We start from the raw sequence: 26360 nt of genomic DNA, 5'->3' as shown, positions 1-26360 counted from the left end.
CCAACTATCTAGCAACAGTGAAACTTGAATATCCAGATTATGTGATCATGGTATACTTAGAGGAATCCCACAACCCTCGGTGACCCTCCTTGCTATGATAGTATAAGATATTTGGTTTTATCTTTGCTTTAACCCAGTGCTGCTGAGTCATTTACAATGCAATTACCAAATGGTAACTCCTTGATTGATGTTACTGTTTGGAAAAAATTAACAGAGTAGCCCCAGACTGGTAATAGGTACTTTCTAAATAGGATGTCCACCACTCAGACAACTCCTTCTAAAATTCTGTTTATTCACATTATTCAGCCTGTACTCACCAACAGTGCTGGTGTTGTTTCAGCAATGTCAGTGCAAAGTCACTTGGGGCTCGGGTGACATTGTTATGCCACATGAGCCCTTCAACCAAATAACAGCTGCTAATGGGCAGCTTCATTCTAACGTTTTTGTGGATAAAGCTGTCATCTGGAAGAAGTGAGAGCTGCTGCTATCTCACCTACTCTGGATATCAGTTACATCAGAAACAAAGTGAGAATGAATAGGCTCATTGGCAGCCGCTGATGTGACATAACAACTTTGTGCTAGCCCCGAGAGACCTGGAATAGTGTTGGTATTGGATGCTAGTACTAGAGATGAGCGAACCTTTAAAGGTTCGATTAATTTCAGATCGACGAACTTTCCAATGTTCGCCAAATGGTTCGTTGAATGGTTTGTCGAACATATCCGAATCCCATTAGATTCAATGGGAGGCAAGACCAAACGTATACACAACAACCTCAAAGGGACCCAAAAGCTGTCAAAACATCTCAAATTAGAGGCTAACACCACGAAAAGTACCACCAATTGACCCACAGTACACATTATATAATGGCACAGCAACAGTCAGCCATGGGCCATGCATGAGGTGTCAGGGTCTGGGCCAGCATTTACAGTTTTGAATTTAACTTCAAATTAAGTCGAGGTGGGTGAGAGATCTGTGTGGGCCTGCTTTGCTGGGAGCCCTGATACCACATTCAACAGCTCAAGCTACTTTTCATAGATGACTATTGGTACAAAAATTAAAGGACAGTAACACAGGTAGTTGAATGAAAGTAAGTGGAGGCCTGACGGTCTCGGAGCCCTACTGCTACAAGCAACACACATGAAGGAGACCCAACCACGAGTCTCCACATTTCCAAAAATTAGGGACAGACACCACCAAAGTGGCATCAATTTCACTACAGTAGAAATAGAATAATGGGGCATTGACACCCCTTCCACTACAACTAACCCACCAGATGGACACCCAATCAGGAGTCTCCTCAGTTCCAAAAATTAGAGCAGACACCAGCAAAGTGGCATCAATTTCACCAGAGTAAAAATATTATAATGGGGGATTGACACTCCTTCCACTCTATGAAATACCAGATGGAGACCCAACCAGAAGCCTCCACATATAAAAAAAGGGGCATACACCACAAAAGTGGCATCAATTTCACTACAGTAAAAATAGTATAATGTTGACCGACATCTCTTCCACAACAGCCAACCCACCAGATGGAGACCCAATCAGGAGTCTCTACATTTTCAAAAATTAAGAGCAGACACCAGCAAAGTGCCATCAATTTCACCAGAGTAGAACTAGTATAATGGGACACTGACACTGCTTCCACTACAGCCAACCCACCAGATGGAGACCCAATCAGGAGTCTCCACCTTTCCAATAATTAAGGGTAGACACCACCAAAATGGAATTGATCTCACCAGAGTAGAACTAGGATAATGGGGCATTGACAGCCTTTCCACTATAGGCAACCCACCAGATGGAGACCCATTCTGGAGTCTCCACATTTCCAAATATTAGCGGCAGGCGCCAGCAAAGTGGCATCAATTTCACCAGAGTAGAACTAGTATAATGGGGCACTGACACCACTTCCACTACAGCCAACTCATCAGATGGAGACCCAACCAGGAGTATCCACACTTCAACTATAGGCAACCCACCAGATAGAGACCCAAACAGGAGTCTCCACATTTCCAAATATTAGCGGCAGATGCCTGTAAAGTGGCATCAATTTCACCAGACTAGAACTAGTATAATGGGGCACTGACACCACTTCCACTACAGCCAACTCATCAGATGGAGACCCAACCAGGAGTCTCCACATTTTCAAAAATTAGGGGGAAGACAACAGCAAAGTGGCATCAATTTCACCAGAGTAGAACTAGTAAAATGGGGCACTGGCACACCTTCCACTACAGCCAACCCACCAGATGGAGACCCAATCAGGAGTCTCCACATTTCCAAATATTAGTGTCAGACACCAGCAAAGTGGCATCAATTTCACCAGAGTAGAATTAGTATAATGGGACACTTACACCCCTTCCACTACAGCCAACCAAGCAGATGGAGACCCAATCAGGAGCCTCCACATTTCCAAAAATTATTGTTAACATCAGAAGCAGTATCAACAGCAGGCACAGGAGTCATGACAAAGATATCACAGACTGCAATAACACAAAATCAATTCAGCACACTAAAAACTACACCATTGCCTAGTCTGCACAGTCTACGATTGGGGTGCAAAAGTCTTTGGAGATCCATGACTTGTTCTTCTTTCTGAAAGTTAGGTAGTCTAGACTTTCAGGAGACAGCCAGATGCGCTTATTAGTCAGGAGTCAGGACACCACCAGCAGCACTGAAGATAAGTTCTGAAAGAACGCTGGCAGACAGGCATGATAAAATCTCCAAGGCGTGACAAGCGAGTTCAGACCACTCTTCAGTTTTTGAAGACAAAAATGTAAAAACATCTAAACCCTCCCTAATAGTATTGATATTGAGCTCGAGATACTCCTGCACCATCCTCTCCAGTCGTTTACCACGTGTCAGGCTTGTACTCTAGTGTGCTGGTGCACGAACTGGTCTAAAAAATGTGTGAAACGACTCACAGAAATTGCTTTTGACACACTGCTGCAGCTAATGTTTTTGCATTGACGAATTGACGTTCTTGGGGTTGGAAGTCTAGAGCTGCAATGCACACTGCGTGCCTCACTGCTGTCTTGGTGAAACATCTGTACTGTATTGGCCCAGACTATACAACACGAGACACTGCATCAGGGCTCGTTGCTGTTGCCACAGCGGCTGCAACGTGTGCAGAGTGAAATTCCACCGTGTCGGCACATCACATATCAACCAGTTAACCGGTATGGCCAAAGACCTCTGTATTGATGCAAGTCATTGACCTGCGTGATGTGAATGGCAGAAGTGAGCATACAGCGACCGTGCTTTCTGCAGCAGCATATCGAGGCTGGAATAGTGGCAGACAAATTGCTGTACCATTCTCCCATTTTTCACCCTGAAAGTCATCCTCCTCCTCATCCTGCCCTGACAGCACAGTACAGTCCGCAGGCGCCTAAGGTATCTGAATCTCATCAGGATCAACTTCCCCCCCAAGGTTTAACGTCTGGTGATGAGGGTCAGGATTCTGCTCGGACCCTACTTCGTCCTGCCTCGGATCCTAAAGAAAAAATTTTGGGCATCAGCCCATTCTTGATTCTGTGAATCTTTGGAGCAGACTACTGATGCCCATGGTATATAATGTGTGAACAACTCTGCAGACTCGCTCATCTGTGGTTCCCTTCAGTCAATTGGGCAGTTGGAGAGTTGTGACGCAGGGGGAAACAAAGGTATTTTTTGTGCCACCTCTGAGGACTGTACGGTGTGATGTTGAGGTGGAGGAAGAGGAGGAGAGGCCACTTTATGTAGCATTTGCCAACCACTGGAGCACATGCTCTTTCTGGCACTGTGTGGCTGCCAAAGAAAGGGAGTGGAGTAACCGGTCCAGTAACAGAAGTTGACAGTTGTCTTTGGATAGAACATGACGATGTTGGTTCGGTAGAGCTTTCACTAACATTACCACCTAACCCTCTTACACGTTGAACACCAAGCCTATTTACCCTTCCACCACAACCTCGCTTTTTCCTGCTAATGTTGGATGTATCCTTCCCCTCTTTTAACCAGCTGTTTACCAAACCTGTCCCCAGATCTGTGAGTCACCTGTCAGTAAATTACCAATCAGTATTTATTTGCTCAGATAGTGTTGCTGGAGCACGCTATTGGTAGAGCTTTCACTAACATTACCTCCTAACCCTCTTACACGTTGAACACCAAGCCTATTTACCCTTCCACCACAACCTCGCTTTTTCCTGCTAATGTTGGATGTATCCTTCCCCTCTTTTAACCAGCTGTTTACCAAACCTGTCCCCAGATCTGTGAGTCACCTGTCAGTAAATTACCAATCAGTATTTATTTGCTCAGATAGTGTTGCTGGAGCACGCTATTGGCAACCAAAAATTACAAACTGAGATGAGGCCTGCTGTATGTATCATGATAGTAACAGAAGAAATTAGATTTTTAACTGTGGAAGATCCCTGGACACAGCAGAATCTCTGTGCAAAAAAATTACAAGCTGAAATGTGGCCTGCTGTATGTATCATGGTAGTAACAGAAGAAAGGTGATTTTTGCTGTGGAAGAGTCCTTTATTCAACAGAATCTCAAAGCAAAAAAATTACAAGCTGAGATGTGGCGTGCTTTATGTAGCATGGTAGTAACAGAAGAAATTAGATTTTTTTCACTGTGGAGCTCTGGATACAGTTGAATCTCAGTGCAAAAGAATTACAAGCCCAGATGTGGCCTGCTTTATGTATCATGGTAGTTACAGAAAAAAATAGAGTTTTAAAGGTGTACTCATGCATGGAGCACAATAGAAGCAGTGCACAACAGAATTCTTATCTGAAATGTGGCCTGCTGTCTCTGTCTGGACCACACTAATAGCAAAAATGATTGATCTGATGTAAGGTCGATTTCACAGCCACATAGGATCCTATCTATCTAAATTACCTTACAAGCATCTGCCTAGCTAACTATCTCAGTCTCTCAGTATTCAGTAACAGCAGCATGAGCAGCCTCTCTGTGCTGTTACACTGACAAAATGGTGCTAAAACAACATGTCTGCTCTTCATATAGAGAGGGATATGTGACTTCAGCAGCCAATGACAGAAGCCCTTGTCTGAACGTTGTGGGTGGTTCCTGAACCCTGATTGGCTTGCCAGAATCTCCACACATTAAGTTAAGGAAAAAAAAATAAGATTAACAGCCTGATGCTACTCTGAACTCTCTCCAACCCCTCCCCTCATCAAACACGACCTCCCCCCCGCTCATCATACAGCACCACTATCCTAGCCAAAGTCCTAAAAAATACAGTAGTGGAAAAGTGGAAATACGATCATTTACCGCACTTTTGCCGAATTTGGACGATTTTGAGTAAAAACGCTCGGGTGTCCAATCACAAATCCGAAAAATGCAATGTTTGTGCCAAATTTGAAAAAAAAAGGAATGTTTTCCGAACATGTTCGCTCATCTCTAGTGAGAACAGCCTGTTTTTTTTTACATGGAGGAATATAGTAATTGAGAAGTGGTTGTTCGAGTAGTGGACAACCCTTTTAACTAGGTAGCCTAGGCCCTTTGAATGTCTCGAGCATACGCATTAAAATATGCTACCCTGTTTACATGTCGCATAATATCACGGCAGATTCATACAACAAAATGTAATTTGCATGACAAATTCTAAAAAATCAGAGCGGAGATTCATAGTAATAACTTTATTGTATTATTGAGCTCAGCACGTAGCTCTCAACACGACCATCTAGCTTCATCCCTTTACTTTGCTCTAGCTACTGTGAATACAGACAGACACAAGGAAGCAAAGCAATCAATCCTATCAATGTCTGGCAGTGTCTGGTGAGGAAGCAGAGAGAGTGCTGGACTCATAACTCCATTATGAGCCAACTATATTCTTTTTATAGCAACTATCATTTAACTAACACAATATTTAATTGTGCTGCTTCATGTATTAGCTCATTGGACTTATGATGTTATACTGCTTATAACTAGGCAACATTTTTTGATGACCAATGAAGTAAAAATTGTAACCTGCATCCCTTAATGCGATTTATAAAAATAGATTTTAGTTTATAAGTTTATTAAAATGTCTATCCACCCCTGACATTTTTTAAAACCATACAGAATGCTGTAACAAAAAATAAAAATAAAGCATACTCATTTTTCCATGCCGAACCTCGGGAGCTTTGGAAGAGGTAAAGTGAGGAAACTTTATTTTGCTATGTAACAGCATTCTTGATTATTTAAAAAAAAAAACAAGGGTGGAAAATTCCTTTAAACAAACACCTCATAACAGCAAATAACATTTACATATGTAGTATCCAAATAATAATACTATGAATTTAACATATTAGCTATGGTGATCGGTAAACAATGTTGAATAAATATATAGTGTAGATATTTTGGTGTTTTACAACCAGCATACAGTATTGAATAAACCTTTTAAAAAAAACATCCAAGATGGTTCACTGAGCTTGATTTATGCAATTAAAAATCAATATCGATCTAAACAGCACATTTTGTTATCTTTGTAGCGCTGTCTACAGGGGAAAGCAATGGCACTCTGTAAGGAAATTCTAGCATTGAGTCTATTGTGCTCAGAGCTATGTCTTGGTAACTTCTGATTAATACATCTTCAACTTCAGGTTTTTCATGACAGTTTCAATTATGCCCAACAGTATAAAGTCTCACTTTTGTCCTTTAAATTATTGCAACTTATGCTACAGTGAGGAAAATAAGTATTTGATACACTGCCAATTTTGCAAGTTTTCCCACCTACAAAGAATGGAGAGGTCTGTAATTTTTATCGTAGCTACACTTCAATTGTGAGAGACAGAATCTTAAAATGAAAAACCAGAAAATCACATTGTATGATTTTTACATAATTAAATTGCATTTTATTGCATGAAATAAGTATTTGATGACCTACTAACCAGCAAGAATTCTGGCTCCCACAGACCTGTTAGTTTTCTTTAAGAAGTCCTCCTACTCTGCACTCATTACCTGCATTAATTGCACCCGTTTGAACCCGTTACCTGTAGAAAAGACACCTGTCCACACATTCAATCAATCACACTCCAACCTCTCCACCATGGCCAAGACCAAGGAGCTATCTAAGGACACCAGGGACAAAATTGTAGACCTGCACAAGGCTGGGATGGGCAACAGGACAATAGGCAAGCAGTTGATGAGAAGGCAAAAACTATTGGCACAATTATTAGAAAATGGAAGAAACACGAGATGACTGTCAATCTTCCTCAGTCTGGGGCTCCATGCATGATCTCGCCTTGTGAGGTAAGAATGATTCTGTGAAAGGTCAGGTATCAGCCCAGAACTACATGGGAGGACCTGGTCAATGATTAGAGATGAGCGGTGTTCGACTCGAACTGTTCGCCAATCTCAAATTCGAGCTGTTTTCAGCGGTGTTCGAGCCGTTCGGCGAACATGAACGATTTGAAAAAAATCCGGCTGTTCGAGGTTATGCTCGATAACTGTTCGTGCACCAAAATCATAACTGGATTTTTTCACAGTAATGCTGACAATCAATGTTAATACGCAGTTTGAGTGTACAGCGGGGTGGGGGGAGGGGCAGGGGATGGAACTCTGCATAAATAATGAAGATCTCCATTTTTTTTTCTCTTTCCCGCATTTACAGTGGGGAGGTGCAATCTGTCAGCCTATCAGCAGCGCACAAACGGAGCGAACTGCTTTTTTTCACACAAGCAAGGGCATGTGTCATTGGCTGTGTATGTCACATGTCCTTGCCCTATAAGACCCAGCCATTTTCCCCATCGCCACCATTTTCTCACTGCTGCAGCTGCGTGTTAGACGGCACCGCGGTTGCTGTGTGCGCTATACTTTGAGTGTTAATTTCAAGAAAATTTTCTCAGAAATATGCAGATAGTTTGGGAGTAGGGAATAGTTGTGATTGCAGTCCTTTTGAGGACTAGGTTACAGCATTTCCTACGACTTTTAGAAGGCAGGTCTGTGCTCTTAAATAGACAGCTTGGGAATAGGGACTAGTTGTAATTGCAGTTCTTTTGAGTACTAGGTTACAGCATTTCCTAGGACTTTTTGCCAGGCAGGTCTGTGCCAGTGCTGTGCAAGTGTTTTTCACAGCATTTGGCTAAATCTAGCTAAGCAAATCCTTTTTGGCCTCTTGCAGTGTGTGTTAGTCAGTGGAGTAGCGTATCTGTGTTGCAAGCTAGACCACCTGTGTATAGAATACAATTTTTTTTACTGCACCTAGCCAAGTAAAACCTTTTGGGCATAGCATCATTCTATTAGGCCATCTATACTAAGTTCCACCAGCTTGCAAATTACTAATAATTTTTATCTGCGTCTAGCTCGGAAAATAATTTTGGGCTTGTAGCAGTGTGTGGGACTTATTCTATTAGTCCATCTATACTAAGCTCCACCAGCTTGCAAATTACAAATAATTTTTTTCTGCATCTAGCTCGGAAAATAATTTTGGGCTTGTAGCAGTGTGTGGGACTTATTCTATTAGTCCATCTATACTAAGCTCCACCAGCTTGCAAATTACAAATAATTTTTAGCTACATCTAGCTCGGAAAATAATTTTTGGCATAGTAGTAGTGTGTGGTACTCTTTCTATTAGGCCATCTATACTAAGCTCCACCAGCTTTCAAATTACTAATAATTTTTAGCTGCATCTTGCCTGGAAAATAATTTTGGGCATAGTAGCGGTGTGTGGTACTCATTGTATTAGGCCATCTATACCAAGGTCCACCAGCTTTGAAATTAATAATAATTTTTAGCTGCATCTTGCCTGGAAAATAATTTTGGGCATAGTAGCAGTGTGTGGTACTCATTGTATTAGGCCATCTATACCAAGCTCCACCAGCTTTGAAATTAATAATAATATTTAGCTGCATCTTGCCTGGAAAATAATTTTGGGCATAGTAGTAGTGTGTGGTACTCATTGTATTTGGCCATCTATACCAAGCTCCACCAGCTTTGAAATTAATAATAATTTTAAGCTGTATCTTGCCTGTAAAATAATTTTGGGCATATTAGCAGTGTGTGGTACTCATTCTATTAGGCCATCTATACTAAGCTCCACCAGCTTTTAAATTACTAATAATTTTTAGCTGCATCTTGCCTGGAAAATAATTTTGGGCATAGTAGCAGTGTGTGGTACTCATTGTATTAGGCCATCTATACCAAGCTCCACCAGCTTTGAAATTAATAATAATTTTTAGCTGCATCTTGCCTGGAAAATAATTTTGGGCATATTAGCAGTGTGTGGTACTCATTCTATTAGGCCATATATACTAAGCTCCATCAGCTTTCAAATTACTAATAATTTTTAGCTGCATCTTGCCTTGAATATAATTTTGGGCATAGTAGTAGTGTGTGGTACTCATTGTATTTGGCCATCTATACCAAGCTCCACCAGCTTTGAAATTAATAATAATTTTAAGCTGTATCTTGCCTGTAAAATAATTTTGGGCATATTAGCAGTGTGTGGTACTCATTGTATTAGGCCATCTATACCAAGCTCCACCAGCTTTGAAATTAATAATAATTTTTAGCTGCATCTTGCATGTAAAATAATTTTGGGCATATTAGCAGTGTGTGGTACTCATTCTATTAGGCCATCTACACTAAGCTCCACCAGCTTTCAAATTACTAATAATTTTTAGCTGCATCTTGCCTGGAAAATAATTTTGGGCATAGTAGCAGTGTGAGGTACTCATTGTATTAGGCCATCTATACAAAGCTCCACCAGCTTTGAAATTAATAATAATTTTTAGCTGCCTCTAGCCCGGAAAATAATTTTTCTTCCCAATAGTGGTAGCAATAGAAATATGGGGCGCGAGCCTGGCTAACAAAAATATACGCTTCATAACAAAAAACACCAGCCTAGCGCACTGCATTAATAAGATGGCATCATCGTCTCTCCCAGTGCTAGGCCCACTACACCGGCTAGCATTCCTGTGCCTAATACACAATGTATGGGTCCGCGCTAGCCACGATGCTGAGGGGTCTAAAGCTGCTGCTAACGCTTTATCACAATTCAATTGGCAGATTTTCACAGAGCCCCTCCTCAACGCCCACCCATCAGGCAACAGTTGCCCACCCTCCCTATGGGATCTAGTGGTGAATAGTTGATGCCATTAATCAGAGCGTCAGTTGCCCCGTCGACGTGGCAAGCATACGGTAAGGCATGGGAAGAGTGGACATGACTAGTAGCAGGCAGACGGGTTGACCAATGTGAACAAGCCAGATTACAAGTCACCATAGAATTTCTCCACCAGTTAATGATGAGGGACATATCAGGGGCGTCAGCGCAGCGGTGTGTGACCGGAGTAGCATTTCACTTCCAACTACTGAATTGGGGAGATGTGACAAAGAGATTCATCATCAGACAATCCATAAAAGGGTGGAAAAGGGGTCAGCCAAGTAAGGAGTGTAGACGTCCCGTCCCGTGTCACTAAAACTGATTTCTCTCACATCATATCCCTAACACCATTAACATGACACTCACAATTTGAAGCAACACTACTGTCTACTGCATTTGCGATCGCCTTCTTCGGGGCGCTATGCATAAGTGAATTAGTCCCTCAATCCAAAATTACCACCAGTGGAGGCTTATTGCACCAGGACGTAGTCATAGCCAATAATGCAATACGTCTACGCATACACCAATCGAAAACGGTTCCAGCGGGCAGGGGCACTTGGGTACGTCTACAGCCCACAAATGGCACACTGAGTCGGGTAACAATAGTAAAAACATATATAACCATCAGATCACAAAGTAATTCTTCCTATCACACATTGATGGAATGCCATTATCAAGATACCAGTTCCAAGCTATATTTAATAAACGCATAACATCGGCAGGGAACCACCCCAAAGATTATGGGACACACTCATTCCACATAGGCGCGGCCACGGAAGCAGCAAGAGCAGGACTGTCAGAAACGGAAGTTCAGAGGATAGGGAGATGGCGATCCAGGTGTTTGGCGAAATACATAAGACCGGACTTGTTATCCTAACGTGGTTTGTTTCTTTTACAGGTGATGCTAAGCCAACAGTGTGGGTGATAGGCCACTCATATATATATTGGGCAGAAAAAAGGGCGAAAGTCCGCCCAGGCGGGAGGAAATTAGAGTTTCATAACACATATTTCCACTGGAGAGGTATTAGAGGCCTGCTATGGCCACAGGTACTAATGGAGGTAATCAAGGTAGGGAGAGAGGCAAGAAGTCCGGTCATTTTAGTTATACAGGCCGGGGGAAACGACCTAGGTCATCACAAGAGCGCATAACTAATGGCAATAATGAAACTAGACACTGAGCACTTCAGAGAATTTTTCACAAAACTAACTATAGTATGGTCATAGATTGTGCCGATAGCGGTATGGCAAGGTGCGCGAGACATCACGGCCATCAAATGGACAAGGCAGGTAATAAATATTCGGATGGCAAAATTTAGAAGAGACAGAGCCGGTGTAGTGATACGGCACCGACAACTGGAAGGAGATAAAGCAGGCCTCATACAGCCCGACGGTGTTCACTTAATGGATATTGGACTGGACATATTCCTGTCAGGACTCCAGGACGGAGTGGAACAAGCGTTAAGAGTGATGGATGGGGGTCAGAGTCCTGCATACGAGTATGCAGGATCCTCCGTGGCCTGGAAATAGAAAGGACATGTTGGAGAGTTACACTTGTTGGCCAACTTGCCGGAGTGGAGACCCAGGGAATGCTGCAACAAGCTGAATTATTTTAGAAATAAAATGCCTTTCTAATGGAATGAGTATAAAGAGTTAATAAAGCTGTGACCGATCCTCACCCATCCAGTTGTAAGAGTTACATTATTGTATTGTCAAGGAAAGGGGGGCGGTAGGGGGGCTGAGCATCTGGGTTTGGTTGGGGGTCCCCACAGTCTGCCTAGGCTAGATGCATTTAAAAATTCTTATTAGATACACAGGCGGGGCAGCTTGCTTCGCAGCTGGGCTACTACGCCCAAAGTATTGCCTAGGCTAGATGCAGTTAAAAATTCTACGCTGACTAGCAGACACTGAAGCTTTGGAGCAGACCTCTGAGTAAACAGCTCTTCAGACTCAACCATCTGTGTTACCCCAAGCCATAGTGTATGTAGTTTCTTACAGTTAAAAGGGGGGAGCGACACAACCCACCTGGAATTGACGATGCCAACGTCACGTAAAACACAGCAAGGGGACTCCAAAAAGAGTCTCCATTTTTTCCAAACTTGTGGCACAGACACCACTTAAGTGGCATCAATTGCCCCAGAGTTGCTTAAAACGGATGGTGAGGTGATTTTACCAAATCCTCAAGCTTTTAGCCTCCCCAGTATGACACAGGGGTAGAAAAGTCCTTGCGGATCCATGATTTGTTCATCTTTATGAACGTGAGTCTGTCTACATTCTCAGTGGACAGCCGCGTGCGCTCATCTGTCAGCACACCACCAGCAGCGCTGAACACACATTCAGAGAGAACGCTGGCTGCAGGGCATGACAAGATCTCCAAGGCGTGAGTGACGAGCTCCGGACATTTTTCCAGATTGGAATCCCAAAATGAGCAAGGGTACAGTGACACAGTCATGGCTTCGATGTTCACTTGGAGATACTCCTGTACCATCCTTTCTAGGTGTTGACTATGTGTTAGACTTCTTGTCTCCTGTGGCCTTGCAAAGGATGGTCTAAAAAAGTGGTGAAATGATTCCACAAAATAGCTGTTACCAGAAGATACTGTGTTACTGTTACAGTTTGAGTGATGAAGACTCGACAGTCCCACGCTTTGTAAGTTAGAACTGTGAGAGTCACTACGTGCACCACTGGTGTTTTGTGAAAAAGCACATGTAAGATTCTGCAACAGCCTCTGCTGATTAGAGATGAGCGTTGTTCTACTCGAACTGTTCACCAATCTCAAATTCGAGCTGTTTTGGGCGGTGTTCGAGCCGTTCGGCGAACACGAACAATTTGAGAAAAATTCGGCTGTTCGAGGTTATGTTCGATAACTGTTCGTGCACCAAAATCATAACTGGATTTTTTCTCAGTAATGATGAAAATTAATGTTAATACGCAGTTTGAGTGTACAGCGGGGTGGGGGGAGGGGCAGGGGATGGATCTCTGCAGGAACAATGAAGATCTCCATTTTTTTTTCTCTTTCCCGCATTTGCAGTGGGGAGGTGCAATCTGTCAGCCTATCAGCAGCGCACACACGGAGCGAAGTGCTTTTTTTCACACAAGCAAGGGCATGTGTGATTGGCAGTGTATGTCACATGTCCTTGCCCTATAAGACCAAGCCATTTTCCCCGTCGCCACCATTTTCTCACTGCTGCAGCTGCGTGTTAGACGGCACCGCTGTTGCTGTGTGCGCTATACCTTGTTAATTTCAAGCCAATTTTCGCACAAATTTACAGATAGCTTGGGAGTAGGGAATAGTTGTGATTGCAGTCCTTTTAAGGACTAGGTTACAGCATTTCCTACGACTTTTATCAGGGAGGTCTGTGCTCTTAAATAGATAGGTTGTGGGAGTAAAGACTAATTGTAATTGGAGTCCTTTTCAGGACTAGGTTACATGAGTTCCTATCAGTTTTTGCCAGGCAGGTCTGTGCCAGTGCTGTGCAAGTTTTTTTCACAGCATTTGGCTGAATCTAGCAAAGCTAATCCTTTTTGGCCTATTGCAGAGTGTGTTAGTCAGTGGAGTAGCCTATCTGTGTTGCAAGATATAACACCTGTGTATAGAATACCAATTTTTTTACTGCACCTAGTGAAGTAAAATCTTTTGGGCATAGCATCATTCTATTAGTCCATCTATACTGACCTCCATCAGGTTGCAAACTGAATATAATTTTTTTCTGCATCTAGCTCTGAAAAAATATTTGGGCTTCTAGCAGTGTGTGGGACTTGGTCTATTAGTCCATCTATACTGACCTCCATCAGGTTGCAAATTAAAAATATTTTTTTTCTTCATTTAGCTCTGAAAAAATATTTGGGCTTCTAGCAGTGTGTGGGACTTGTTCTATTAGTCCTTCTATACTGACCTCCAGCAGGTTGCAAATTGAATATAATTTTTTTCTGCATCTAGCTCTGAAAAAATAGTTGGGCTTCTAGCGGTGTGTGGGACTTGGTCTATTAGTCCATCTATACTGACCTCCATCAGGTTGCAAATTAAAAATAATTTTTTTCTGCATCTAGCTCTGAAAAAATATTTGGGCTTCTAGCAGTGTGTGGGACTTGGTCTATTAGTCCATCTATACTGACCTCCATCAGGTTGCAAATTAAAAATAATTTTTTTCTGCATCTAGCTCTGAAAAAATATTTGGGCTTCTAGCAGTGTGTGGGACTTGGTCTATTAGTCCATCTATACTGACCTCCATCAGGTTGCAAATTAAAAATAATTTTTTTCTGCATCTAGCTCTGAAAAAATATTTGGGCTTCTAGCAGTGTGTGGGACTTGGTCTATTAGTCCATCTATACTGACCTCCATCAGGTTGCAAATTAAAAATAATTTTTTTCTGCATCTAGCTCTGAAAAAATATTTGGGCTTCTAGCAGTGTGTGGGACTTGGTCTATTAGTCCATCTATACTGACCTCCGTCAGGTTGCAAATTAAAAATAATTTTTTTCTGCATCTAGCTCTGAAAAAATATTTGGGCTTCTAGCAGTGTGTGGGACTTGGTCTATTAGTCCATCTATACTGACCTCCATCAGGTTGCAAATTAAAAATAATTTTTTTCTGCATCTAGCTCTGAAAAAATATTTGGGCTTCTAGCGGTGTGTGGGACTTGGTCTATTAGTCCATCTATACTGACCTCCATCAGGTTGCAAATTAAAAATAATTTTTTTCTGCATCTAGCTCTGAAAAAATATTTGGGCTTCTAGCAGTGTGTGGGACTTGGTCTATTAGTCCATCTATACTGACCTCCATCAGGTTGCAAATTAAAAATAATTTTTTTCTTCATTTAGCTCTGAAAAAATATTTGGGCTTCTAGCAGTGTGTGGGACTTGTTCTATTAGTCCTTCTATACTGACCTCCAGCAGGTTGCAAATTGAATATAATTTTTTTCTGCATCTAGCTCTGAAAAAATAGTTGGGCTTCTAGCGGTGTGTGGGACTTGGTCTATTAGTCCATCTATACTGACCTCCATCAGGTTGCAAATTAAAAATAATTTTTTTCTGCATCTAGCTCTGAAAAAATATTTGGGCTTCTAGCAGTGTGTGGGACTTGGTCTATTAGTCCATCTATACTGACCTCCATCAGGTTGCAAATTAAAAATAATTTTTATCTGCATCTACAGTACCTCTGAAAAAATATTTGGGCTTCTAGCAGTGTGTGGGACTATTTGTATTAGTCCATCTATACTGACCTCCATCAGGTTGCAAATTCAAAATAATTTTTTTCTGCATCTAACCCAGCCAATAGTTTTGGCCTAATACCACAGTTTCGCCACTCAGCTCTGCTCGGTTACCATCCATTGTTTTTTTGTGCAAACAACTCCAGAGTTGTGAATTAGTTAACCACCAAAATGAGTGGAAAAAGGCCTGCTGCTGGTGGAAAGGGGAATAGGCGTGTTGGGAAGGGGAAAAAAGGTTGTGTCCGTGGGGTAGGTGTTAAAGCAACAGTAACATCTGCAGAAGAAAGACCATCTTCCAGCCAAACTAAAATGTCTACTTCTTTTAGCGGACAATGTGATAAGATCCCTTTCTTACGGCCACGCCAATCGCTACAAATTCCAGATGAGGCACAAAAACAGCAGGTGCTTCAATGGATATCAAGTGCTCCTTTAAGTGGGCTCTCCTCCACATCAACTTCAACATCACAAATACTCCAGTCCTCAAAGGTGTCACCCAAATCGCACTTGCTTCCTCACAGCTCCCAAATCTCCAGCTGCCCGTCTGAGTATGAGGTAGAACAGATGGTTGAGTCTGCAGAGCTGTTTACTCATACTATAGCCTGGGAATCAGAGGTCGACTCCAGCGCTTCTGTGAATCCAGACGAGGAAATGATCTGCACTGATGCCCAGAATCTTTATGAGTCGGATCCAGGACCAGACGCAGAAGGTTCTGACCATAATGTAGACCCTCATTCCCAAACTGTAACTCCTGTTGGTGGAGACAATGAGGAAGACGATGATAAGACTCAAATACCTGATTGGAGCGACAACTTTAGTTTTTTGTCAGGGCAGGAACAGGTTGGCTCTGAGGACGACGGGTGTGATAACGCACAGGGTGATGATGATGAGGTCGGAGATCCCACTTACTGTCAACCCACAGTCAGCCAAGAGATGAGGTCAGCAGAGGAGGTGGAGGAAGATGCTAGTGACGACGAGGTCAGGTTGCGCCTTCCTGGACAGAGACGTAGTACTGGAAGCACGTCAACAACTGCATCCTCAAACACAACTCTGCCTCTCACCACAAGTCGTGGTGGCTCTTCAGGTCGCATGGGTGCTAAGCCTTGCATAGCCTGGGCATTTTTTCAGATCGATAAAGATGACCCAACTCGTGTTATCTGTAACATTTGTCAGCAAAAGCTAAGTAGAGGCCAAAAAATACATAGTTTGAGTACTTCATGCATGAACCGGCACATGGACATGAAGCATAAGTTGCAGTGGGAAGCTCAGTGTGCTACAATGCGGCCTAGCCGGCCGGGCCAATCACCGTCTGCCATATCTTGTGCATCCGCGGCCTCTTCATCCTCTGTGACTGGGGGGACAGCAGTCACACCTGTTTTGGGGCGCAGACCTGCCACCTCTTTACCCGCAACAGCCAGCGTGATTGGCAGGTCATCATTTTCTTTGGAGGTGGTAACACCAGCTGGTGTTGAGCGCTGTCCGACATCGATAGCACCACCTTTGGATCAAGGCAACCTAACATGTCCGCCTGCATCTTCCTCACAGACCGGCAGTTTGCCGGGGACACCCTTATCAACCCCGTCTAAGCACAATAGCCAGCCCTCGGTCCCTCAGATGTGGACAAGTAAAAGACCATTTCCTCCTAGCCATGAGAAAGCTAAGAGGTTGAATTTCACCATCTGCAAGCTCTTGGCTACAGAAATGCTGCCTTTCCGCCTGGTGGACACAGAGGATTTTCGAGACCTTATGTCCGTCGCAGTGCCCCAGTACCAGATGCCCAGTCGGCACTACTTCTCAAAGAAAGGTGTGCCTGCGCTCCACCAGCATGTCGCACACAACATCACCGCTTCTTTGAGAAACTCTGTGTGTGACAGGGTGCATTTCACCACAGACACTTGGACGAGTAGGCATGGACAGGGGCGTTACATGTCGCTGACTGGGCACTGGGTAACTATGGTGACAGCAGGACAAGGGGCTGCTGTCCAAGTCTTGCCATCCCCACGAGTTGTGCGTCAATCCTCTTTATGTCAAAGTTCCTCCACTGCTTCTGCCTCCTCAACCTCCTCTCGGTCTTCCACCTGCACCCAAAGCCTGTCTGGTCATGCCACAAGCTTTCTAACTGCGCAGAAGGGATCCTGCACACCTCCTTACTATGCTGGCAGTAGGGCTCAACGTCATCAGGCGGTTTTTACATTGAAATGTCTGGGAAATGTGAGTCACACAGCTGAGGAGTTGTGGTCAGCTCTGGAGAACCAATTTCATGAATGGTTGTCTCCACTGGACCTGAAACCAGGGAAGGCCGTGTGCGACAATGCTGCAAACCTGGGTGCGGCCCTTCGCCGGGGCAATGTCACACACGTGCCTTGTATGGCTCACGTGTTGAACCTGGTTGTCCAGCAATTTTTAGCCCACTATCCCAGACTAGATGGCCTTCTGCAGAGGGCACGGTCGCTGTGTGCTCACTTCCGCCGTTCGCATCCCGCAGCTCAGCGACTTACATCTCTACAGAAGTCGTTGGGCCTGCCACTTCACCGGCTAAAATGCGATGTGCCTACCCGGTGGAATTCAACTCTGCACATGTTGCAGCGACTGTGGCAGCACCGACAAGCCCTGGTGCAATACGTTCTGACGTATAGCCTGGGCCAACGAGATTCAGAGGTGGGGCAAATCACGCTGGAGGAGTGGTCTCAGATCAGGGACCTATGCACCCTTCTGCACAGTTTTGAAATGGCGACGAAGATGTTTAGTGCTGACGATGCCATTATCAGCATGACTATTCCGGTGATTTACATGCTGGAGCACATGTTAAACAGAATTCGGAGTCAGGTGGTGGCACAAGAGGAGGTGGAGGAAGTAGAGGAGGAGGAGTTGTATGCGGAAGGGCTAACATCTGCAAGGTCCAGACGGTCGGCAGCACCAAGGCGGCAGGCATGTGAGGGTGGGGGAGATGGTTTTACCAGGGCGCATGGTAGCAGCCAAACTAGTGAGGAAGGTGCAGGAGCCCAGGAAGAAGTGGAGGACGAACTGATGGAAGACTCATCAGATGAGGGAGACCTTGATCACATTTCTGTTGTGCGAGGTTGGGGGGAGAGGACAGAGGAAGGAAGCATGATTGTTACCTCGCCACCAACACAACAGGGACTTGGTGCTCCTGGATGCGCAACACACATGAGTGCCTTCTTGCTGCACTACCTGCAACATGACCCTCGAATTGTGAGAATTAGAAATAATCCTGACTACTGGGTTGCCACACTGTTAGATCCCCGGTACAAAAGTAAATTTGCAGAAATTATTCCTGCCATAGAAAGGGATGCACGCATGCAGGAGTATCAGCAGAGACTGTTGCAGAATCTTACATGTGCTTTTCCACAAAATACCAGTGGTGCACGTAGTGAATCTCACAGTTCCAACTTGCCAACCGTGGGACCGTCAAGTGTTCAGCACTCAAACCGTAACAGAACCACAGTATCTGCTGGTAACATCAATTTTGCGGAATCATTTCACCACTTTTTTAGCCCATCCTTTGCAAGGCCACAGGAGACAAGAAGTCTGACACATAGTCAACGCCTAGAGACGATGGTACAGGAGTATCTCCAAGTAAACATTGAAGCCACGACTGTGTCACTGGACCCTTGCTCTTTTTGGGCTTCCAATCTGGATAAATGGCCAGAGCTAGCCACTTACGCCTTGGAGATCTTGTCATGCCCCGCAGCCAGCGTTCTGTCTGAACGTGTGTTCAGCGCTGCTGGTGGTGTGCTGACAGATAAGCGCACGCGGCTCTCCACTGATAATGTAGACAGACTCACGTTCATAAAGATGAACAAATCATGGATCCGAAACGACTTTTCTACCCCTGTGTCATCCTGGGGAGAGTAAAAGCTTAATGATTGGTTAAAATCACCCTACCAACCGTTTTAAGCTTTCAAATTACTAATCATGTTTATCTGTATCTTGACTGGAAAATAATTTGGGCTTTGTAGCAGTGTGCAGCACTGATCCTATTAGGCCATCTATACTAAAGCTTCACCAGATTTAAAATTAAAAATAATTTTTAGCTGCATCTAGCCCGGAAAATAATTTTGGGGCTCCGAGATGCGCAAGGCACATAAGTGCCTTCTTGCTGCACTACCTGCAGCATGACCCTCATATTGTCAGAATTCGAAGTAATCATGACTACTGGGTTGCCACACTCTTAGATCCCCCAAACTTTTCGATCAACCTTTTCATTTTAATAAAGACCAAAAAAATGGTCATTTTTGAAATTATAAGCATTAGCAGGTTGTTAGAAACTGAAATCAAACAGTTTTCAACTCAAAACTTTATTCTAGGTGATGTTACATTTTCACATAGGACCCCTTGTTCGAAAGGAGCTTCTGAACTCTCTCGTCCATTGAATTTGTCAGGTTTTGGATGGTTTCTGCTTCAATTGTTTTGCATGAGGACAGAATACCCTCCCAGAGCTGTTGCTTAGATGTGAACTGCCTCCCGCCATCATAGACACTCCTTTTAATGATGCTCCAAAGGTTCTGAATGGGGTAGAGGTCAGGGGAGCATGGGGGTCACACCATAAGTTTGTCCCCTTTTATGCCCATATCAGCCAGAGATGCAGATGTTTTATGTGCAGCATGAGATGGTGCATTATCATGCAGAAAAATGATCTTGCTGTGAAATACACGGTTCTTCTTCTTGAACCATGGCAGGAAGTGCTGTTTGAGAAAATCCACATACATTATGGAGTTCATCTTTAGCGCCTTCAGGGATCCTAAAGGGGCCGACAATCTCTCTCCCCATGATTCCAGCCCAAAACATTACTCCACCTCCTCCTTGTTGGCGCTGTAGCCGTATTTGCGTGGGGTGTCCATCAACCAAAACAGTTTTGAAATAAGTCTTCATGTAATGTTTGGCCCACTGGAGCCGTTTCTGCTTGTGTGAAGTGGATAGAGGAGGTCGACAGGATGGCGCATGCACAGCTGCAAACCTCTGAAGGACCCTGCATCTTGTTGTTCGGGGGACGTTGGAGGCACAAGCAGCTTCAAAAACTTGTCTGCTGCTATGACAAGGCTTTTTTGCCGCTGCTCTTTCAACCTGACGTAATTGCCTGTAGGAAAGAGTCCTCAATTTTCCCTTATCAGCACGCACACGTGTGTACTGTGAATCAGCTACATACTTCTTGATTGCCAAGACACTTCATCCTGATCATCGCACAATGTTGATTGTAGTCATGCCTTGACCTAAACACTCCACAATTTGTTGCTTCTCAGCAGCCGACACATCCTTTTTCTTTCCCATTTTGGCAGAAAATGTAGGCTGCTTAATAATGTGAGAGAGCCTTCTTAAGTAGTCTTGCCTTTCATTGGACACACCTGCCAAACTAATTAGCACAGGTGTCTGCAATTGCTTACAGTGATATAAAGAGCCCTGACACACATCACCATCAATGAGTTTAACTGACAAACAAACAAATTCTTCCCTTATCACTCCTAAACACTTTTTGTATAATAATTTGGAACGCAGTGTACATGTGCTTTTCCACAAAACACCAGTGGTTCACGTAGTGAATCTTACAGTTCTAACTTGCCAACCGTGGTCTGTATGGAGTTGTTCAATAAAGGGCCCAAAATTAAGATAACATAGATGGGAGAGGTCTCTATGAATAGGAATTCCTAAGTATTTGATACCCTGTGAGGGCCAGGCAAAGGGAAAGTTGGACTGGATGGAATCCTATATGGATTTGGGGAGGGAGACATCGAGGGCCTCAGACTTCGCTGCATTGATTTTAAAATTTTACCATGTAACAAAGTGATCTATTTCAGCCATAACAGCATGGATGGATATATGTGATTGAGTGATATATACTAGGACATCATCAGCAAATAGAGAGCACTTGTACTCGGTGCCTCCCACCTCAATCCACCTAATATTGGGGTTATGGCGAATTGATGAGAGCAGGTGCTCCGTCACTAGGATGTATAAGAGAGGGGACAGAGGACATCACTGCCTTGTCCCATTGGTGATTGTGAAAGGTGATGAAAATGTTCTGACGCACCCCCTGGGCCTTGGGACACCCGGAGCCGGACCCTTTTTGGTGGATGCTGGTGGTTGTAGTCTTCGTGGCGGCGACCCAGTTCCGTGGCTCAGGGCGGTCAAACCAGTGGCGGAACTATTTATGTGGTTTTCATGTTTAAATGTCCGACTACGCCACCCGTGGATTGCGGTCAGAGTGAACCGCCGCTACAGGGCAGACCACTGAGGCTGGTGTTGTGGGTGCAGCAGAGCGTAGCATAACTCCCCATGGGAGGAGTATAGCCTCAGGGCAGTGTATGCGGAGGATGGGGGTGATGGTGCAGGGCAGCAGCAGTAATGACACGGAGTCAGTGATGCAGTTCAGGGCCTTTACTCACAGTTCTTATTATCCAGACCACGTCTGCAGGTAACGGCTGCCCACGTCGTACTGTGCTCACCAGGTGAGGGGCTCAGACAACTCCCAGATAACTTTGGAGCACTTCACAGGACCCCATTTGTGTGTCCTTTGTCTGGCCTTTCTTACCAACACTTCTGTCCGGCTGCCTCGGGCCTCCTCTTGGTAAACTTGGCGCCAGTTTCCCTGACCCTATGTGGTGCCTTCCTAGCGGGTGTAGCGAGGGGCTGCGCCACATAAAATGTCAGAGCCTCCGGTTTCTAGCTGAGGGTCGTTTCCTGCCTCCACTAGTTCGGGGACCGGTCTCCCCCTTTGGCCTGACCCCTCCACGCAGGTGGATTCGGGTGTGCGGTGGCGACTCGCCCGTCCGCACCCCTGGGATCCCTTCATTCCTCGTTCCTGGAGCCTTCTCCGCTCCTCTTCCTTCCTTCTCCCTCTTCCAGGCCTGGGCCTCTGTTACTAGGCCCGCCTCCGGAGCAGAGCTCATGCAGAGCCCCTGCTCCCTGCCACTTCTGCTCAGACTTCTCTGCACTGAACTAAGATGGTGCCCACCTTTTATACTCCCTTCTCAATGCACCCAGGAACTGCTTCCTCCCTGCTCCTGCACTACAGGGTTCCCCTTCCTCAGTGTTCCCTTCCCCCACTCCAGCCAGGGACAGGGACTGTCGTGCCCATCTCAGGGGCATATTGGTCGCCCTGCCCCACGGCAATGTGGTGTAATACATGCAGGTGTCGGGTCCTGATCCACACTCCATCCTTACCTGAGAGTGAGATATCACACCTCTGGGTGAGGTGCAATACGTCTGTAGCAACCGAGCCCTCAGGGTGCTACAGTTCCATTTATCTTCAGCCTAGGTGACGTATTGCGATACAGGGCCGTGATTTTGGCTATAAAAGGGTCCCCTAGACCCCTACCCCAAGCTTTTTAAGAGAATCATATATGGCGTGCCAGGAGACTCTATGGAATGCTTTCTCAGCATCCAACGAGAGTATCTAATTACAAATTTTTAACTGCATCTAGCCCAGGAAATACTTTGTGCCTAGTAGCAGTATCTGCTAGTGAGCGGATTATCCCGGCTGTTAAGCAAGCTGCACCACCTGTAGTTTAGACACTTAATTTTTTCAAAGGAAATGCTTCGGGACCATGGGATACTTAGTGAAGAGCATCAGGAGGCACCCCAAGGCATAGGGGCTGGGACTGGCAGTAGGATGCCTTGCGGTGGACAGCCGAGCTCGATCCTTATAAAAGCTTTTTATCTGCAGCAGCTTTAGTGGACGCTACTGGAGCTGGAATTACCGCGGCTGCTGGCATGAGACTTGCCCTCCAATAGATCCTTGTAAATGGATTTAAAGTGTATTCATTCAAATTAGAGAGACAATTTAAATTAAAAAGCTTAGAGCTGCCTCCACCACAGGGGGGCTCGCTCGACCCAGCAGCGGACAGGCACCAGTATTGGGAGAGGGGGGCTGGCCGTCAGGGTTCACCGCGGCTCTGGCACAAACCCGGCGACACGGAGGTGGCACGGGCAGGAGCGGACTGGCCGTGTCGGCTTCTCACTTTTTGGATTTTAGAAGGGCATGACATGCCTATATCTGTGTCTCCCCCTCCTTTTACTCCTCCACCTCTTTTATTTTCGCATGACTATATGTACTTGTCACTTTTCCATGTGTTAGTTATGTCTTCTGAGCAGTTTGTCAGCTTTTGGACACCTTTGAAGGTGTTTTCTATGTGTTTCTATGTGTTTTTGTTTGCCTGCCATTGGTTTTAACGGTGTTCGAAGGTGTTCGACGAACAGTTCGACGAACAGTTCGGCGAACACACGGGTGTTCGACGAACCGAACCGAACTCGAACACTACGGGGGTGGCTCAACACTACTGCTGATACTCCTGCATGCGTGAATCCCTTTCTATGGCAGGAATTATTTCGGCAAATTTACTTTTGTACCGGGGATCTAAGAGTGTGGCAACCCAGTAGTCGGGATTACCTTGAATTCTGACAATCCAAGGGTCATGTTGCAGGTAGTGCAGCAAGAAGGCACTCATGTGTCTTGCGCATCCATGAGGACCAAGTCCTTGTTGTGTTGGTAGCGAGGTAAGAATCATGCTTCCTTCCTCTGCCCTCTCCCCCCAACCTCACACAACAGAAATGTGATCAAGGTCTCCCTCATCTGATGAGTCTTACATGCCATCGCCAGTTCGTCCTCCACTTCTTCCTCGGCTCCTGCACCTTCCTCAACAGTTTGGCTGCTACCATGCGCCCTGGTTAATCCCTCTCCCCCACCCTCCCATGCCTGCCGCCTTGGTGCTGCCGACCGTCTGGACCTTGGAGATGTTATCCCTTCCGCATATGACTCCTCCTCTACGTCCTCCACCTCCTCTTGTCCCATCACCTGACTCTGAATTCTGTTTAATGTGTGCTCCAGCATGTAAATCACAGGAATAGTCATGCTGATAATGGCATCGTCAGCACTAAACATCTTCGTCACCATTTCAAAACTGTGCAAAAGGGTGTGTGGAGCCCCTGAGGGTTCAGTCACCACAGAGGTACTGCATCTCACCCAGAGGTGTTGTATCTCACCCTCAGGTAAGGAAGGAGTATGGCTCGGGACCCTAACACTTGCATCCAACACATACCCGCAGTGGGGGTAGGGCGAGATTGCTCCTAAGGGAGAGCACAGTCCCAGGTCCCTAGCTGGCGGGAGGGTTCTATGTAGTGGGTGTGGGTGGAGAAAGCAGATTAGGGGAGCACATGACAGGGAGAGTATAAATAGGAAGCCATCTTAGAAAGAGCAAGCCAGTCAGAGGAGGAGAAGTGACAGGAGCAGAGGCTCTGCATGAGCTCTGCTCCGGAGGCGGACCTAGCCTGGGAGGCCCAGGACTGAAGTAGAGAAGAGAGGAGTGGGAGCAGGAAGGCTCCAGGAACCGAAGGGACCCTAGGTTTATGGGATGTGCAGAAGGCCACCCGTACGCCCGCTGCTACCAGGAGGTAGAGGGGTCAGGCCAGATAAGGGGAACCGGTCCCTCAACTAGTGGAGAAACAGCAAGGCTCAACTAGAAACTGGAGGGTGCAGCATTTCATGTACTGCAGGCCAAAGTCCACACCAGTCTCACTAAGAAGGTAGCCACATAGGACCCAGGGGACGGAACACACGTCGCCCGTTAAGGCCCGAGGATACCGGATAGTAGTGTCACTGGGTGTGAGGTGCAGGGAGAAGGCCAGAGAAAGGACAAACAGAAGGTGGTCCTGCTAAGTACTCCGGAGCTATCTGGGGGTGGACTGAGCCCCTCACTGAGTACGCACAGCACGACGGGGGAGATTGCTCTGGTACTTGTAATCTGGACTGCAACAACTGTGAGTAAAGATCTTGGGACTGCATCATACGGACTCTGTGTTCATTACTGACTCCCTGCACTACAACCACCATGATCCACCCACACTGCCCTGAAGCTACACTCTTCCAGTGGGGAATAATAATACCATTGCTGCAAAACCACCAGCTTCAGAGGACTGTTCCGCAGCAGCGGCCGGCTCCTTTGGCCGCACTCCACAGGTGGCATAGTTGAGCATTATAAAACCCATATATACAAATTACCCTTGGATTGACCGCCCTGGGTCACGGACCGGGTCACCGCCACAGTGACTACAACCCCGAGCGTCTACTGGCCTGGCTTCGGGTACCTCATGGCCCAGGAGGCACGTCAACTTAATAGGTCCCTGATCTGAGACCACTCCTGCAGCGTGATTTGCCCCACCTCTGGATCTCGTTGGCCCAGGCTATACGTCAGAACGTATTGCACCAGGGCTTGTCGGTGCTGCCACAGTCGCTGCAACATGTGCAGAGTTGAATTCCACTGTGTCGGCACATCGCATTTCAGCCGGTGAACTGGCAGGCCCAACGACTTCTGTAGAGATGTAAGTCGTTGAGCTGCGGGATGCGAACAGCGGAAGTGAGCACACAGCAACGGTGCCCTCTGCAGAAGGCCATCTAGTCCGGGATAGTGGGCTAAAAATTGCTGGACAACCAGGTTCAACACGTGAGCCATACAAGGCACAAGTGTGACATTGCCCCGGTGAAGGGCCGCACCCAGGTTTGCAGCATTGTCGCACACGACCTTCCCTGATTGCAGGTCCAGTGGAGACAGCCATTCATGAAACTGGGTTTCCAGAGCTGACCACAACTCCTCAGCTGTGTGACTCACATTTCCCAGACATTTCAAAGTAAACACCGCCTGATGCCGTTGAGCCCTGCTGCCAGCATAGTAAGGAGGTGTGCAGGATTCCTTCTGCACAGTTAGAAAGCGGGTGGCATTACCAGACAGACTTTGGGTGCAGGTGGAGGACCGAGAGGAGGTTGAGGAGGCAGAAGCAGTGGAGGAACTTCTAGATAAAGAGGATTGATGTACAACTCGTGGGGACGGCAAGACTTGGACAGCAGCCCCTTGTCCTGCTGTCACCATAGTTACCCAGTGCCCAGTCAGTGACATGTAACGCCCCTGTCCATGCCTACTCGTCCAAGTGTCTGTGGTGAAATGCACCCTGTGACACACAGAGTTTCTCAAAGAAGCGGTGATGTTGTGTGCGACATGCTGGTGTAGCGCAGGCACACCTTTCTTTGAGAAGTAGTGCCGACTGGGCATCTGGTACAGGGGCACTG

Source organism: Phyllobates terribilis, unplaced genomic scaffold, assembly GCF_046119375.1.
Source record: "Phyllobates terribilis strain yellow unplaced genomic scaffold, ASM4611937v1 Scaffold_3__8_contigs__length_932513732, whole genome shotgun sequence".
NCBI lineage: Eukaryota > Metazoa > Chordata > Amphibia > Anura > Dendrobatidae > Phyllobates > Phyllobates terribilis.
The sequence above is the reverse complement of the archived record's forward strand: the minus strand, read 5'-3'. Positions refer to the sequence as shown.